Source organism: Paralichthys olivaceus, chromosome 14 (genome assembly GCF_024713975.1).
Source record: "Paralichthys olivaceus isolate ysfri-2021 chromosome 14, ASM2471397v2, whole genome shotgun sequence".
Classification (NCBI taxonomy): Eukaryota; Metazoa; Chordata; class Actinopteri; order Pleuronectiformes; family Paralichthyidae; genus Paralichthys; species Paralichthys olivaceus.
Window position 1 is genome coordinate 4553098 of NC_091106.1, and position 13896 is coordinate 4566993.

Here is a 13896-nt window from a genome sequence, read left to right on the forward strand (position 1 = left end):
ACAGAACAAGGCAGCCAAGAGTCATGAGAACTGTCCTCAGCTATCCACACACACACACACATGCATGCATACACACAAATACATGAATTATATCATACAGACTGCATGTGTGTTATTTGGATCTTTATGACGTGTATAACCTCTCGTGGGCTCGTTGACACTTTGAGAGCTGTTGAGTTCACGTTTGTCGTTGACCCGCCCGGCCGTCACGTGAGGCGTTTGGATCACATTTCATGGTGTGAATGGGTGTCAAGCTGTCTGGGGGGGGGCTCTGGAGGCTGCACTATAAGTGGCAGATAAGTGGTGTTGATGACCACCTCCTCCGTCGAGTGATGGTCGTTCAAGTTTGAAGAAGGTGGCTTCATCCATATGAGTATCCCTTGTCCTTTAGATCTCTGATAAAGGTAAACCCAACACCAGGAGCCGAGGACCACACCACTGGCCTTCTGGTAAGTGGACGACCCCGCCGATATATGTCTCTAAGTAGTAAACAGGTCAAACTAGACGTGATTCAAACCTATAGGTTTATACAATATCAATTAATATCAAGACCTAAAGAGATAAACGTAGCTCCGATTCACCAGGAAATTCACAGATGTGACAAAATCCAGAGGGAAAAAGAGATTTAGCAGTTGTGTCTTTCCTTTTCTCATGATCCCTCAGATCTCTGTGAGAATTAAACCCCTCTGGATTCTGCAGTGCTCAGTGTCTTTGTCCTCAAGACGGAGCAAAGAAACACACACAGCCGAGTCAAACCACTTTCCTCCCAGAGCAGCAATCCACCTGTTTCTTAGCTGTGTGCTATAAACGCACGCAGGACCAGCTCTGTGAATACGCATTCCCAAATACGGACTACTTGCTTCCACTCATAGCTCAAATTATGGCGTTACACATCATCATTCAGTCAGAGACCAAAACAGTAATCTCCCCAAATGCTATACTCTGCACCACTGACACATATCAGTCAGTGGAATAGCTGCCAAGCTGACACAGCACCATATATCAAAGTATATAATCATTAGGCCATGATCATGCAGCGGCTGCAAGCCAAGTACCCCAATATCAAAGCTGGCCCGTGAACAGACCCTTCAACATTGGCCACGGCTGGATTTTACAGTGTGAGCACAACAGTCACTAATGCAATACTACATATGTGGCAGTACACTGCACTATATGCAGAACTGTGCAGGTGAGTGGGAGGACATATCGTGCTGATATAGACTTTGTACAAATATTTATGTACTGTATGTGCACCCTGTTGCTATAAACTTTCAGTTTCTGCTGTTTAAGTCAACAACACACTTTCACATTTTGTGCACACTTCCGCAAATAAGAATGAGTGAGCAGCAGAGTGTTTGCAAGGGGTGATGGTAAGTGCAACTCAGCAAACATAAAGTTACTTAGCAAGAAATTCTGCAAACTAAATTGTGACTGAATTATAAAACACTTAGCTATAAAGTGACAGTAAGGACAGTACATGGAAACTGTCACTTGTCTTGTTCTGTTGTGTTTTCGACCCTGTGTATTAGTTTGATTGATTGTCAGCAGGATTACACAGAAACTCATGAATTTTCAACGAAACTTGGTAGAAGGATGTGACATGGGCCGAAATAGAAGCTTTTAAAGTTTGGTCAAAATCTGGACAAAGGGGCGAATCCAGCTCATTCTAAACACTTTGGTTAATATGACCAGATATGATTTATTTTTAACATTTTCACAGATTATTCAGAGAATAACTCATTGATCTTGATGAAAAAAATCAACATTTTGGGACCTGATATCTACGAATGTGTGATGGTCAGTGCAGCTTGATTGAATTTAGGGAGACTGCTGGGCCTTGCTAGAGGTATGGGATCAACTATGTGCCCCCCCCCCCCCTTGTTCTGTGAAGTGGTTCTGTATTTATATAAACAGTATTTACATCAAAATAGAAAATAGTGTTATCAGTCAGTCTGGTGTAAATTGCTGCAATTTAATTTCAAGATTTAAAATAATTTCTCAGCTTAAAATCACAAAGTTTCACTGGAGGAGGATATTTGTGTCTGAACTACAGAAATGCACTTTCCTCCACTGCGTTATTTCTGACTGATGTTCAATCCATATATGGATTTGTCAGCCTGACAACACCCACTGAAGTGGGTCACAGGATATGATACCTAAAGCTCTGGAAAACGTGGGAGTTAGATCTGCCACCATCTTTAATGTAACCGTAGGCTGCTCACAAGGGATCACAATTCATCATCATCATTTCCGGTCATACATCATGATTGTGTCTTAAAAACACTGTTGTATGATTTTGGGACAATTGCTCAGCACAAGGTAATTGTGATTATTAAGGCCAGTTTGATAAAAAAGTGAGTGAGCGGGACACCAAATCTAAACTTTAGGACTTGGAGGAAGATATAATCTACTTGATCTTCTGATTCCATCGGGTCAAACTTCTCATTTGCCAAATACTTTGGTTTAAAATCAATTGTAAAATGAATGGCATATAACATCAGCAGAGTAACGTTCTCACGTTTAGCATATCAGCATGCTGACATGAGCATTTCCCTCAAACCACCATATGAGGTTAGACTCACAGAGCTGCTCTTGGAGCTGTTGTTCTGACGAGTTACTGCACATACCCAGCAGTAACATTACAGTGCACTCAGTCTGCTGAAAGAAAGGTTACTGTCCATCTGATCTGTGACACTGATCCGCATCAGTTTTCTTCTCTGACATCAGATATTATGACCAGATTGAAACCTGATACTGTGAAGCCGTCAGACTTCATGAAGCTTTTCTGAACTTTAAACCGATTATGATAATTGTTTTGAGTTTTGGATAGTGAGAGGGGCATTTAGGAGGTGTGATCAAAATGTCATACATCATTACGGTCACTTGACTCGACTTGCTGACATTGGAATTTTCAGGAGGAACTTGCCAAACACATTGTTTCCAGATAACATCTGATAACTAAGATGGGTAGATGATTATTCCCTCTAACTGGGAGCCCTCTTTTCATTTAATAACATGCAACAATCCAAATGTTCATCAGATGTGAACTCTGTGAAAACCTTAAAATAACATTGAACTCATACAAGGAGCACATGGTATCTGTGCACATGTGCTCAGATGTTTAATGTTGAACTGTGAAGCTACACTGTTGTGTTAGGCAGAGAGCAGCAAATTCTCACTGTCACACACAGAGTGGGAGGAAGAGTGTGTGGGAGGGGGTATTCCATCGGTGCACACAATGTAACACTGACTACTATACAGGTAGTGGAGCAATGAGTCAGTGAAGGAGGTAACATGATAATATCTCAAATCCTGTGTGTGTGTGTGTGTGTGTGTGTGTGTGTGTCTGTGCGTGCGTGTGTGTGTGTTTGTCCAGAGGATGCCCCTTTCCCAACAGGCACTGCAAGACTTTGTATTCAAATTCTAAATAATAGATTAAGTAAACAATAGAACAACACCTATATATTATAAGAATACATTTTGTGATTCACTGTTTTTAGTTTGTTGGGAAATTCCGAGATGAAACTGAAAAAGGTTGAATAAAATGAAGCTATACCTTCCTACTAACTAACCTACATGTGCACCATTAACCAATCCTATCTATCCATCTATCCTCTCTTTGAATGCAGCCTCATCCATTATTAATTCTTTGTTCCTCTGGCTCCTGTTAAGAGGCCTGTTCTACAAACGCTGCTCTTCTGACATCCGATCTCCCTGTCCGTGTGTGTGGGTGTGTTCTGCATGTACAGCACATGTGCCTGAGATCTATACGTGTTTAGTCTTGTCTCCTCTGCCTCTCATCTGAATACTTGCTCGGTCATTAGATACTAAGTGCGTGGTGGTGCTCATCATAAACATACTGTGAGTACAGCAGAAAGCAGGATTTATAATGTTGTAACGAATCATGCTCAGATCATGATTCATGTCTGAGGAGCACACAGCTTCCACTGACAGTATTTTCACATTTTCATTTTTAAAGCATAAAACACTGCTGCTTGTTGGACGAATATGTAAGGAATGATTATGATGATCTATATAAATATCAGTGGGGGATTTAAAATGAATAGCTTGTGAACTGTTAAAAGCACATAAATATCATTTGACAAAACGTCTTTCAGTCCCCAGTGGACTTATCTCCAAGGTCAAGTATAAACTTTATAAAAATGTTTAATAAAAAAAGTGGAATATCAATTACATTTTTCTACATCATGCCAAATTAAAGCATATTTTGTTTTCAATTAAATGTCTCGCCCTTACTACAAGCACACAGAAAGTACTGTAGTAGTGTCTGTCCCCTCAGTTTTTCCCAAATGCATCAAGGTTGATATGTGCATTTTTAAGTTAAGTTGGATGAGGTGAAACACGCGCACACATACGCACGCAAACGTATGTACATACGTCATTATGAGAGGGAGCAAGAGAGGAAAGAAAGCCAGAAAAGGTGCTGCATGTGTGAATAATGAAAAAGAGGTCAGTGCCTGAAGGGGTGGAGCGATGTGAACACCGCTCAAAGTAAAGGCACTGAGAATACACACAAACACACACACACACACACACACACACACACTTGAAGTTGCTAGGCCTGGCAGTTAAAGCCACTAAATATTATTCAATTACGTATTACTCACAGGTGATCGTACCTGCTCACTGAACTTGCACAGTGCGAGAACAGGCCTTTGGGGGAATTGAAGAGGCACCACTCTCCCTACGACATCCATTGTGGCTCACCACCACGCCATCAGAGCTCAAGCTAACGTTAGTGGCTCTGTCTTACTCTTTACTGAATTTGGGGAAGTTTGCATTCCAACAGCCTCAGCCCCGTTACCCAGGATATAGCTTTACATGTGCTGAACATGATTAGTTCTCATTTTCTCAACATTTAAAGTGAAAATATGAACAACTAGGCTTAACAACCAAAGAGGATTATGCTAAAAATAATTATCTGAAATCATTTCGGTTTGCACTGCTGGCCCTGCAATGGACTATCGACCTGTCAGTGGTAGACAATGAATGGTTGGATGGATGGATGGGTGGATGGATGTCAATGCAATGCTAAGGCGAAGTTTATAGGAACTCCCTCTATCACCTGCTTGTGAGTGCTCTGCGAAGGGGACAAGGTTGAGTCAGTGATTCTTCAATAAAACTGAAACAGGCTTTTTGTATACTTCTTAATTAAATCACAATCTAGTAAGAAAAAAAAGGCTCAACAAAGTTTTTTCAGATTAAGAGAAATATTAAGATGATGATAGCTGATATTTGATTGGTGAATGATGGCCAATGGGAGCCACAGTGAGCGTCCAACGTGACATTCAACAAAGCAGTCCGACTCACCCGTTAGCCCCTGAACGTGACAAAATTAAAAGGATTATTCTGGACTTAGACGGGCTGGGCCACAGTGAAACATGCCCCTATACCCACAGGTCCATATTAACAAGCTTAATACAGCATCCCCACACGGAGACACAGGGTCAGAGGCTCAGGTTCACCAGATAACCCTGCTTACAGGGGAAATTAGAGGGGATACCTGTTCACTGATAGGGCTGGTGTAGTGCAGCAGAGTAATGCTGGTCCTGCTGAAGGATTATTGTGTGGTGATGCTATCATCACAACCACTCTCCCACTGTCTATTTATAGTTCACAGAGCTCTCCCTCCCTCTCCCTCCCCCCCATCTCTCTCTGTCTCTTTCAGTCTCTCTGTCACATTCTCCATACTGAATGCCAAATGTATTCAAAGGAGACGTTCAGAAAAAAAACAGACCCTCCAACTACTAGTTAGTGGTTTGAAACTCACAGAGAAATACAGCACCTGTCCACAGAGACAAACACAGTAGCTATGTAACTTAAAATGAGGAAATAAGAATAGGGGGAATGTCCTCTTCCAGGGGAATTTGAGCCTGAAATGTTGGGGAATAAGTCTCTTCATCGCAGCACACAGCCACAGGTACACACCTTCATGCTCAGAGATGTTGAGACAATCCAACGCTTGTTAAAGTGTTCGGTTCAGATTTTGCAGTCGTACCTCGTTTGTGGAGCAGTTCATTTGAGAGCTGGAGTATTTCATTTATTTAATTTGGTCATGACATACAGTATGTCCTTCACTTGCACTTGGAGATCCCCCTGTTCTATGTTGTGGATGTTATGAACAAACTTTGCATAGGTGAAGTGTGGCTATGCAACAGTTTACCAGCTGTATGCCAAAGTGAGTCCAGATCATCTCTGAGAGCAAAAGCCAACCACACGTTTCTCTCTATAAATCATAGAGAACATATCACTGTTCACAGTATGGGTTTAGAAACACGACGATAGCAGACAAGATTTCAGTTGTACTGGAGGGACCTAACTTTACTTGAGGGTGTGAATGTTTCGTCCCAGTGTTCAGACAGAGAACGATGGATGCATGGCTGCTGATTTCGTCTGCCAGACGGACCGCAACGTCTGAGCCCCAGGCTAGGAACTCAGACCAACCCAAGGCACCTTAATCTGGATTAGCTGCTAAATTAGAGGCCTGATTGCTTGGGTAATCCCGTTGACAAATTTCCGGCAGCCCCCATGGCCATTTGACAGTGGCCAATTAATTTTGGTCAGGCCGAGCCAGGCCAGCACAGGCCAGGCGTGCTGACTAGGCTGGTTAAACAGCCATAGAGAAGATTTTACATGGAAGCTGTGAAAAGGTACATACACATATACGTACATGTACATATAACCATCATTAGTACAATGGTGGAGTGAAATTTAAAGTAAGGACATTTAGGCTAAGTTAAATTTAAGACTTTTCGGTCTATTATTACCACATGTGTTTTAATGTTAATGTAATATCATAATCTTACTAGCATTAAGGTATAAAATAAAAAATAATAAATAAATCACATCAAACTTACCTATAGCCTGCCCAAATTGGAGAAAATATTTAGGATTTTTGTGAGTGAAAGACATTTTGGGTTTTAAATCAATCTTTAATAAGTTTCAGGTCACCTGACCTAAAGATTACTTGAGTGGAGTAAATATACTTAGTTACTTTTAACCACCTCACACTCTATGGAAACGTCATAACAGCATTGTAACACATATTCATCTATACTGCTGTTTGTATCTGTGTATTAAAGAATATATAGGCATTACACGGAAGCTACTTCCTTTACTACTACAACTACTACTACTACAACTAAAATAATATTAATAATACTTCTACTAATAATAATAATAATAATAATAATGTGATGATGATGAGGAGGGGGAGGATGATAATCTTTAATTTCAGTTTGAACTTGATGACACAATCCAGGCACACACATATGCACATACACACGCGCGCACTCTCTCTCTCTAACACAGCAAATTACACTTCTGTGTGGATCAGGCCCAAGTGACTGCTGTGTGTGTGTGTGTGTGTATGTGTGTGTGTGTGTGTGTGTGTGTGTGTGTGTGTGTGTGTGTGTGTGTGTGTGTGTGTGTGTGTGTGTGTGTGTGTGTGTGTGACTGAGTTTAAAGGCAACCTGGTTATATAAAGCAGGCAGCAGAAGCCTCACAGCACACAGCTCTCCGCAGAGAACAGTGGTCGGTTCATCCAACTCCAAAAGGCTCAGGTCTCTCTAGTAGCTACACAAACATTTCCAACTGTAGTCTGTGAGAAATCTAATAATCCCTCGACTAATGAAATGAGCTGAACATTACTAACATTCATATATTTTGAACTTTCAGAATCGATTCCCTCTGCTCGTGACGGTAGCTCCACTGTCTCTTACAGCAGCTGAAGGGTTTCGAAGCAGGGGGCACCTTTACCAAATGTAATATTTCATCATATCGTGCCACAGTGCGTGTGCCATGTGGATGCCGATTTAAATGTCAGTTTAACTGTATGTATTAGAAACTATCAGCAGCATTTTCCCATCATGTATTTGCTTTAAACAACAAACCTTAGCGAATTTACAACAGTTTCCCAGTGTAGTTTGGCTGTATTTTGTCCCACGCAATGAAATGGTGCGTAATGGGGATTCCACGCAGCGCTTCTCCTCCTGTGAGCGTGTTTGACTGATGTGGACAGACGAGGGCACTTTGTCCGTTCCTTGGACACGTACGCGTCCCATGTTGACCACACCGGGGGACACTTGACGAAGATGTTTAGCTGGTCTAAATGTGGAGGCAGCGTGCGTAAAATCGCGCGTAACCTCCACATGGAGACGCGCAGTGAAACAACATCTACAAGCGGCGGACATCATCAGGCAGCAGAGTTCAAGGCGCAGTTGGAGACACTCACCCTGTGTGGCAGATCCGTCCAGCACGGAGCTGAAGTGGAGGATATGGTGGAAGGAAGCGGCTCTCTGTGTGTAGCTGTCACGGGGGAAGGACGCTCACTCACTGGCTGTTAGGATGAGAAGTTTCTGTCCCACCAAAAGAAGTGATGGACCGGGAGCAGTCCAGCGTCTCCACTGACACAGATCAACGCGAAGTCATGTAAGATCACACTCCGGCGATGCGTTCACGTGTCGCGGAGCAGATCGTAAACACATATAAACGTGCACTTTGCGCGCACGATGTCAAAACATCAACTCAATTTGGGTTTAAATGATAAATACAATTAGAGTTACAGCTCATTCTAGATTCCGGGTAGTGTAGCTACCATTTAAATATTCATTTAGCAAATCAACACAAGACCTGTTACATTAACTGTACTTAACAGGGTATTTACACGCAAACATGCGCATCTAGAATATCCCACTAAATTCTCCCGTGGACATTTACACGCCAAGAAGACTTGTGTTACTGCGCGCCTTGGTTCCCTCCTCGTGTGGATATTTATGTGACACGACTTTAAAAGCCTCGTATGTCCGCACGGTCCCTGAACGCAGCAGCGGGCCGTGTGTGACAGACGTGTCGTGCGGTGACTCAGAGCTGAGTCACAGCATCGTGTCCCGCCCACACAGCGGCGGCGGCCAATGGCGCCGAGGCGGACACGCAGAGTGTGACGAGGAGTCACGCAGCCTGCGTGGCCTGTGTGCGGGTTTAAAGGGACGGAAATCTCCATTAAGTCAGGTGGGCGGGAACACACGGTACATATGCACATTCGGCGTTGATATGAACATGGAGGAATCCATATGAAGAGGATTACATGTGATCTGTGAATTATTCCTTGATACTCATGTTCCTCTCCAATAAAAGAATTCAAACACATTATTTTATAGCACTAACAAGTATTTTAAATACCATGAAAATATTCTTTCAGAGTTCACACTGTGGACACAAACACACCTGTAAATGTGTTCTATGTCTTTATGGCTTTGGAGATGATGATCTAACGTTATATTTGTCTATGTAAAAAAGGACTTGTACTTATTGCACATACCCAGTCTGTACTGCTGAAACACAAGAATTTCCCCTCGGGGATGAATAAAGTATACCTATCTATCTATCTATCTATCTATCTATCTATCTATCTATCTATCTATCCATCCATCCATCTATCCATCTATCTATCTATCTATCTATCTATCTATCTATCTATCTATCTATCTATCTATCTATCTATCTATCCATCTATCCATCTATCTATCTATCTATCTATCTAAAGGAATTGGGGCTGGTTCACTGGTGAACAAGTCAAGCTTGATGTTTATAGATAGTTCACTGAAAAATGGAAATGCACTCATCATCTACTCTCCAAAACGATTGAAGTCAATGGTGACTGAGACTTCAGACGTTATAAAACAGCAGAAAAAACATAATATGACTCCATACTGCTCTCGTGGTGTCATCCAAGTGTCTGCAAGCCCCGACATCCATATTCGACTCGAAACAACATCCTTTACACCGTGTTTTAAGCCTAAATGTCCTCTGATATCTTCCTACAAGAGGTAGATAATGAGTACATTTTTCATCCTCAGTGAACTGTCCCTTTGATAGGGTTAGGGTTAGTGAATGTGAATCGTGTTCTGTGGAGTTTTTGACCACTAGTAGTGCTGTGGAGCCACATCGATTTCCAAAAGTAGTAGAAGAGCCACAAAGGCCCAAGCTAAGTCTCAATTCAGGAGCCATCTCCCTCTGAGGCTGTTTTTCAGGACCGTCTGTGTCACAGACACTAGGTGACTAGGATGTCCCATTTCTAAGGCTCCTCCAAATGCCTCTTTTTACCCTTGAGAAACAAAGGCTCAAATCGATCCTTCTCGGGCCAGCCAACCTATCTTGGATTCATTAAACTTTGATGATTTGCTGATTTTCAAAGGGATAATGGTGGCGGAAAGTGATGAGACGTCCAATGCATACAGTTTTAAATGTTAGTGTCAGGCTTCGACTCAGCCGAACAGCAAATGGTGTACGTGTTAAAACTTTCTCGTCTCTAATCCTATCAATTCATGTTGCTAAGCATGTGGTGAAGGCGAGACATGCTGGTGATGCTAATCAGAGAAAACCTTCATAGACCAGACTGGCTCATTTTGATTTGCCAGGATGATAAACAGAACTGTAGAGAGAAAATGAACATGTAGCGTTATCCCGACCAGCTAGCAAGTTAGCTGTAAGTCCAGTAAGTGAACCTACTGGATCCCTGAGATGATTAGATTTAAAAACCAATAATTACTTTGCATGACTTCAAAGTTCAGGATCATGGAGACACCATCCCTAGAGGGCCATGATGCTATAGTGGCACTATGGGTTGAGGTGTAATGTAAGATCGTATAAACTCACTGTAGAGTACACAAGTTTATGGGATTATCGCTTTTTGCTCAGCTCCTCATTTTACCAGTCAGCTGAATGATCTGTGCAATCAAACACACACATACAAACATGTCAGCACACAGTTATGTATACACAGGAAGTGCATGTTCCTGTCTGCTGACCTCTGAATTCCAACTGAGCTGGCTGAAGCTGCCATTACTGCACCCCCCACCCCCCACCCCGTTTTCTTCCAACTGTGCACCTGCTTCTTCCCACATCCCACAGCTCCAACACCACCCAAATGAAGATTAGTTAATTCTTGATTTACATTGACCTCTGCTGGCACTCCAAGGAAACTGCAGCTCAAATTCCTTAATCAACAACTTCTCATTTAAGTACAACCTGAGGGGTATAAACAACACGATGAACCGCTGAGTGCACTGACGCAACAGCAGATACCTACATCCCCGAACCTCTACCTACCGCCTCTGTCAGTAACCTGTAGCTCTATCTCCACCTTCAGACTCTGCAGCCTCACTAACCTGCATGTTCTGACAGACAGGTTAAGCCCGAACCTCCAGCAATAGTCTCCTCTAACTCCTCCCTGCAGCCTTTGGCAGTAACCTGCAGCCCTGGCCTCCAACTGCTCCACCTGATTCTGGCAAACAGATTCAGGTCAAACCTCCTCCCACAGTCACCTCCAGCTCCCATCTCAAGTCTCTTTTAACCCGCTGCAGCATCCTCCTCTCGCAGAAGACAGCTGCTTCAACTTCCTGCATCCTCTATTCTCAAACCACCATCTTCAGCCTCTGACAACTTCCAGCAGCTGCACCTTAAATCCACTACTGACAATCAGGTGCAACTTCACCCTCCTTTCAGTGTTTGGCAGCCACCTACTACCAGCTACTGGCAGACTTCTGATGGCAGCGTCAGCTCCAGTTTTAAGGTGCTAGTTACAAATATTACAATCTTTCATGGCAGCACAAAGACCTGACAAATCTTGTCTTTTAAATAAGATTGGTATAAAGTCTTCACTGTTGTCAACAGTTGAGGGCCAGAGAGAGAAAGTTTAGTGCTGGGCTTTGATTGATCACTTCCGCTTCCCAACTCTGTGTTCATACCCACTGCCTCTGCATTCCCTATCATGTAAGCCTACACTGGACACAACATTCGAGACACGGTAGATTCAATGTTTGTCCAGACACTCAGGAACCATCTACACAAGCTGCACTGACTGTATCTGGCTCCTGTGTCACGTTGCATCTATTAATTTGATTAAACACATCTTTATTTAGGAATGTGCACCATAGGAGGCCAATATAAATGGAAATAATTGAGCTCATAAAAGCAGGTGCTGACACAGGGCTTCTTTAAACAACAATAAAGACCACAACATTAGTTATTAATGCAGGAGCGCTCTGAGGCTGCTGCTGCTGCTGCTGCTGCTGCCACTGGAGAAATTAACTGTTTGTCCCAGTTGTCCCGTCCAACCTCACATATCCAACACTTTAAATCTATTATTAGCCGTGCAATGCAAAGATTTCAACTACAGTTACTCTGCACAACTCATTGTTTATTAATCCATAACACCGGTGAATACCTCATCCAGGCTACATGAATCCATACAGAGCTGTAATAATGCATGAATCCATACAGACTCATATGAGCATGAAACAGATAAAGAGGTTATTTTCCTTTGTTGTAAAATGCTTTACATCCCCACTGAATCTAAACTATATATATATATATATATAAGTGTTATAATATAATTAAGACTGAACTGGAATAAAAAAGACTCTGAACCACCAATCGGGTAAGATATTCTACAGCAACCCCTCCCACTCTTGCTTGGAAACAATCATAAACTGACGTGATTCCATTTAAATGATTCCATTCCCATGGTGTAAAATGACCTGCTCAGTCACTTGAGTAGGTTTTATCAAACGAGTGATAATACAGCATCAGTATAGACCCAGGTCATTGTACAGTCAAAGTGTGAAGAGAGATTTTTTTTCCTGCGGCAGAGAGGACGAGCTGTTGGGTCTCAGTGGCACCAGAAGCTGATGGGTGATGAGCTGATGACCGCGAATGAAAAAAACACAAAAAGAACTACAGTCAAGATATTTAAGGAATTAATCACCTCTTTACATAAAGGAAGGTGAAAAGTGAGACCAGGGTAAGGAGTTGTCATGAAATGGATTCTTAGTTTCATACCATTTGTTGACATGAGTATAAATATTCATTATTGCCGGCCCTAGTCTTCTGTTCAGGCCCTTCTTCAAGATGAGGGCTCAGTTCTGGGTGTTAAGTCAATTGTTATGGTCTTTAAAGGCCCCTGTTATTTCAGTTCATATGATGTGTATAATATGAATACATTTACATTTAATTTGATTACCACATGATGAACATGGAACCTCTGGACACAGCCATGAATGTAGCTTCTTGCAGGAACCTGGGTTCAGTTTAATTATTATAAATAAGATTCAAATGGTTTTACAACCACAAATATGTAAACAAAATATATATTATATCATCAATGGCACAGTGGAGGAGAAAATACAAAACAGTTTTCTCCAAAACCAGAGTCTGTATACTGAAAAAAGTACTTTGAATTTATTGGATTCTAATTTGTTGGTCCCACATGATCTAAAAGTGCCCAACTGAGATCATTTTCCTATTTTCCCAATTCATTATAGCTTGTCAAACCACAATATTTTTTATTACTTCACAGTAAATACTGAGAGCGTCTTCAGACAGTACAGAACTCAGCTGCAGGCTCTTAACCAGAGTAAACAGGTTTGAACACATCACCCTGTTTTAACCTCTTAACACTGGCTTACAGGGCATTTTGGATTCGATTTTAAGGTTATTTTAATTACTTGCAAGGCACTAAATGGTCTGACTCCTCAGTATATTGCAGATTTTTTTTATCCTCATATAACCCAGCTCATTCTTGGCAAGGGCCTTTTTACTGTTCCAGATTCTTGGATAAAGACAAAGCTCTGGAAAAGAGAGCTCTGGGGCTTTGGAACACTCTGCCTGAGGAAATGCAGCAGGTGGAGTCAGTATAGCCTCCTTTAAATCAAATTTTTTTTTAAAATGTTGTAGTTTGTTTTATTGTAATGGGCAGTAATGTTTAAATTGTCATGTTTTCATTATTTATATATTCTATATGACTTTTTATATTTGTTTTTATGTATTTTTACTTGGTAATTGTATTTGTTTAGGAGTTTGTAACTTTGAGAAGTA

At 41.8% G+C, this 13896-nt stretch overlaps 1 protein-coding gene across 1 annotated transcript in view; it reads right to left on the bottom strand.

The window, feature by feature from the left end:
- The window catches only part of sertad2b (SERTA domain containing 2b), a 39122-nt gene extending 30385 nt beyond the window's left edge, over positions 1–8737 (bottom strand). Inside the window, exon 1 of the mRNA XM_020094610.2 lies at positions 8255–8737. The gene's annotated coding sequence lies outside the window, so the exon portion shown is untranslated. The remainder of the gene's footprint in view (positions 1–8254) is intronic.
- Between the last annotated feature and the right edge of the window lie 5159 nt (positions 8738–13896).